The following is a 6,000-nucleotide window of genomic DNA, read 5'->3' as shown; positions in this document are numbered from 1 at the left end:
TGCATGGCATTCTGAGTATCGTCGTCTCAATCAGAACCTTGAGTTGGCATAAAAATGTTTTAATCAAACCTTGGGCTGTGTCATAGCCTCTTAGACTCGATTAATAATTTATCTCCTTTTTCTGTTTCTATGCACACTATTCCTTTTAGGAATTGTTTTTTTTATCTTTCTTTTATTATGCTTTTCCTTATTGTTATCCATAGACACTTTTATAAATCTTCATAAAAACATTGAATAATATTGCTGCCATATATATAGTTTATTGAATATTTCCCATTTTTTTGTAATCATACATAGAAAATCTCTTACACTGAAAAAATAAAATCCACCAAAGATCATATATGAAAATAGTGAGTCAAAACATATGAAATAACATTATTGTTCATAACTCGTAAAAGATTCGACCTTCACACCTAAATTTTGTTATTTATAAACTAGTAAGCAATACTAGTCATATTATACAGACATAAAAACCGTCTCTGGCTTGTGATTGCCTGAAAGGGTTCGAGTCCCGCTCAAGCTCGATGGTCTTTTTTTTAGTTTTGCAACCTCACCATCTTTTTGAGCTAGGATTGGGATGTTTTGGGGAGCCTGTAGGTCTACCTAGTGAGTCATCAACAGCCATTGTGTGGTTCTCCCTGGTATTAGCTTAGGTAGAGAGGGTGCTTGGAGGCTGATCATATGTATATATGGTCAGTATCTAGGTCATTGTCCTACTAGCTAGGGGATTGTCACTGTCCCTTGTCTCTGACTTTCATGAACGGCCTTCAAATCTTTTAACCTTATGACAACTTTAACTCGTGCTGTTGAAACACTCGGTAAACATGTTTAAAAGAGTTATAATTATAAACATAATATTGGATATTAATCTGAATATCTCTCAACCTGGGACTAAAGTGGATGTTAATTGACCTTTCACTTCATAATTGCAACAATTTAGACATTCTATATTGTGTTAATAGGGCTCCAGCGTACTGATCATCTCACCATTGCCGGAAAAATGGGCAGGGAATTAAAAATGAACAGCGGTATTAAACATTTTTGCTCTCCTTTTATACATGGTCAAACGATTATTTACTCCTATATACAGATATATTTATGTAAGTATATATATATATATATATATATATATATATATATATATATATATATATATATATATATATATATATATATATATATCATTATTTTTATTAAATGCTAAACTACAGCCCTAGTTAGAGAAGCAGGATCCTACAAGCCCAGGGGCCCCTAAAGGGAAAATAGCCCACTGAGGAAAGGAAATAAAGAAAAATAAAATATTTTAAGTATAGTAACAACTTTAAAATAAATATTCCCTTTAAAAACTATAAAAAATTTAACAAAACAAGAGGAAGAGAAACTCAATAGAAGTGTGCCCGAGTGTACCCTCAAGCAAGAGAACAATGGTTTGATTTTGGAGTGTCCTCCCAGAAGAACTGCTTACCAAAGCCCAAGAGTCTCTTCTACCCTTACCAAGAGGAAGGTAGCCACTGAACAATTACAGTGCAGTAGTTAACCCCTTAGGTGAAAAAGAATTGTTTGGCAATCTCAGTGCTGTCAGGTGTATGAAGACAGAGGAGAATCTGTAAAGAATAGGCCAGACTATTTGGTGTCTGTGTAGGCAAATGTGTATATATATATATATATATATATATATATATATATATATATATATATATATATATATATATATATATATATATATATATATATATATCCATCCATCCATATACCAAGGCACTTCCTCCAATTTTGGCGGGTAGCCGACACCAACAATGAAACAAAACAAAAAGGGGACCTCTACTCTCTATGTTCCTTCAGCCTAATCAGGGACTCAACCGAGTTCAGCTGGTACTGCTAGGGTGCCACAGCCCAACCTCCACATTTCCACCACAGATGAAGCTTCATAATGCTGACTCCCCTACTGCTGCTACCTCCGCGGTCATCTAAGGCACCGGAGGAAGCAGCAGGGCCTACTGGAACTGCGTCACAAAGGCTCGCCATTCATTCCTATTTCTAGCACGCTCTCTTGCCCCTCTCACATCTATCCTCCTATCACCCAGAGCTTTCTTCACACCATCCATCCACCCAAACCTTGGCCTTCCTCTTGTACTTCTCCCATCAACTCTTATTCATCACCTTCTTTAGCAGACAACCATTTTCCATTCTCTCAACATGGCCAAACCACCTCAACACATTCATATCCACTCTAGCCGCTAACTCATTTCTTACACCCGTTCTCTCCCTCACCACTTCGTTCCTAACCCTATCTACTCGAGATACACCAGCCATACTCCTTTGACACTTCATCTCAAACACATTCAATTTCTGTCTCTCCATCATTTTCATTCCCCACAACTCCGATCCATACATCACAGTTGGTACAATCACTTTCTTATATAGAACTCTCTTTACATTCATGCCCAACCCTCTATTTTTTACTACTCCCTTAACTGCCCCCAACACTTTGCAACCTTCATTCACTCTCTGACGTACATCTGCTTCCATTTGCTGCAACAATAGACCCCAAGTACTTAAACTGATCCACCTCCTCAAGTAACTCTCCATTCAACATGACATTCAACCTTGCACCACCTTCCCTTCTTGTACATCTCATAACCTTACTCTTACCCACATTAACTCTCAACTTCCTTCTCTTACACACCTTTCCAAATTCTGTCACTAGTCGGTCAAGCTTCTCTTCTGTGTCTGCTACCAGTACAGTATCATCCGCAAACAACAACTGATTTACCTCCCATTCATGGTCATTCTCGCCTACCAGTTTTAATCCTCGTCCAAGCACTCGAGCATTCACCTCTCTCACCACTCCATCAACATACAAGTTAAACAACCACGGCGACATCACACATCCCTGTCTCAGCCCCACTCTCACCGGAAACCAATCACTCACTTCATTTCCTATTCTAACACATGCTTTACTACCTTTGTAGAAACTTTTCACTGCTTGCAACAACCTTCCACCAACTCCATATAACCTCATCACATTCCACATTGCTTCCCTATCAACTCTATCATATGCTTTCTCCAGATCCATGAACACAACATACACCTCCTTACCTTTTGCTAAATATTTCTCGCATATCTGCCTAACTGCAAAAATCTGATTCATACAACCCCTACCTCTTCTAAAATCACCCTGTACTTCCAAGATTGCATTCCCTATTTTATCCTTAATCCTATGAATCAATACTCTACCATACACTTTTCCAACTACACTCAACAAACTAGTACCTCTTGAATTACAACACTCATGCACATCTCCCTTACCCTTATATAGTGGTACAATACATGCACAAACCCAATCTACTGGTACCATTGACAACACAAAACACATATTAAACAATCTCACCAACCATTCAAGTACAGTCACACCCCCTTTTCCTTCAACATCTCAGCTTTCACACCATCCATACCAGATGCTTTTCCTACTCTCGTTTCATCTAGTGCTCTCCTCACTTCATCTATTGTAATCTCTCTCTCATTCTCATCTCCCATCACTGGCACCTCAACACCTGGAACAGGTGTGTGTGTATATATATATATATATATATATATATATATATATATATATATATATATATATATATATATATAAATATATATATACATACATATATATATACACACATATATATATATATATATATATATATATATATATATATGTGTGTGTGTGTGTGTGTGTGTGTGTGTATGTGCGTGTGGGTGTGTGAGTGTGTATGCCTTTGCCAATCATGAGAGGGCTTTAATAAACATTTAAACTGATGACTTTTGTTTCTTCCTCTGCAGACAATTCGTCATACAGGAACGCTTCCCAGTGACATGTGGGATCTACTGGAGTCTAGAAATAGAGAAGAGCTTTTCAACAATATATGTCCATGCGGATACCCACAGGCTGGGTTGCTCTGCCCCAAGAAGGTTCGCCAGGTAGTGAAGGAACTTTACAAATTATGCCCAGAACATCTCATTCCTCCGAATGGAGGATCACAGCGGGAAAGGGGTAGTGTGCATATTGTATTTTTTAATATGTTGATTATAATATATATTCTATTCTGAGAAAATTTTAAAACTGTGTATTTTTTGTCTGTTGATTTTTTTAGTCATCACAGAAACATACAGAAATATTTGTGTATATAAATGCACACACACACATATAAATAAATATATATATATATATATATATATATATATATATATATATACATATATATATATATGTATATATATATGCATGTATATATATGTATGTATATATATGTATATATAAATATATATGTATATATGTATACACACATATATATATGGATATATATATATATATATATATATATATATATATATATACACACACACACATATATATATATATATATATATATATATATATATATATATGTATATACATATATATATTTATATATATATGCATATATATATACATATATATGTGTGTGTATATATATATATATATATATATATATATATATATATATATATATATATATATATATATATATATATAATTTTGAATATATATAAATATATACATATACATTCATATAATATATATATATATATATATATATATATATATATATATATATATATATATATATATATATATATATATCAATCCATACATACATATATATCCCAGTAATCTGATAGCAGACATTCCACTAATCAGAGGAAGATAAAGGATCTGTGGTTACATTAACCTGTATTAAGTGGTACATTTATTTCATTCTCTTTTTAGAAAGAGCAAAAAAAAAAGTTTAGAATAATATTCTCATTCAAACGAAAAAATCATGTCATATCATAAATTATTGGACTGTGATTGTAGCCGTAGACATTTAAATGAAAACAATTCAAGAGTTGATGTTCCACAATATGAAAAACAGGTTTGACTTGATTTGCATTTATCAGCATATACAGTTGATATATACACAGTAGATGTAAATGGCTGTTAAAAAAATAATAATAATAAAAAAAAAAAATACTTAAAAGTTAGTCAAGATATTTGGAGTAATGTTGATTGCTTTATATAACTGATTTATAGTTAGGTCTTAAGTGAGATAAACTAATATTTTCATGAAAGCTGTTGGGATCGTCCAAGATATATATTTTAAGTTTTAGCTCCTTCATGTAACCCACACAATAAATGTATCTGGTTCAAAGTGAAGTTAAGCAAAAGATAATTTTTATTATTGACTGCCCCTTTTGCTGATTATGTTAATAAAATTACTTTGCATCTATTATCGTATCATTACAAAATCCTTTTACATTTATATCACGGTTTCCATCCACTGGAAGTGTGCATGAAATCTTTAAGGCTAAAGTTTTTCTCAAGTGTTTAAAAATAGGCTTAATTACTCTTATAATCGCAAGTGATATTATTATTATTATTATTATTAATATTATTATTATTATTATTATTGTTATTATTATTATTATTGTTGCTACTACTACTCGAAGGTTCCTTCAGTAGCTTCCTAAGGGTATATTTGACTACAGTAGATATTCCCAGAGAATTAAACTAAAGGTTTCACAGAATTCTAACTTCTGGCGCGAGTACCCATACGGTTTCCCTTTGGATATCATATATCAACATGGGACGTATGTATTGACACGCCACATGGCTATCTGCATCTCGCCTAGTGTTTGCGCTCCGAGGGGGTAGAGTGGCAATTATGGGAGGAGCCGTTCTAAAAACTCTCCTCCTACGCTACTGTTATAGTACCTAGTGATGTAAACAAATGGCCGCCATACTAGCCGACGTCACATCCGCCCGCGCCAACTCCATTCCACTCGGCGTATCCGCCAACCTCAAAGATACAATAAGGAAGGGAGGGGCTTGATAGGTCAGAATAGAGAGTTTTGGGCGGGTCCATCAGGACGTCATGGCTATCTCACCCAAAAATAGATTTTTTGCTTCGCTCAAAATCCGTTTTTTGGGCT

Source organism: Palaemon carinicauda, chromosome 1 (assembly GCF_036898095.1).
Source record: "Palaemon carinicauda isolate YSFRI2023 chromosome 1, ASM3689809v2, whole genome shotgun sequence".
In the NCBI taxonomy this organism is placed as follows: domain Eukaryota; kingdom Metazoa; phylum Arthropoda; class Malacostraca; order Decapoda; family Palaemonidae; genus Palaemon; species Palaemon carinicauda.
This window is presented reverse-complemented; position numbering follows the sequence as displayed.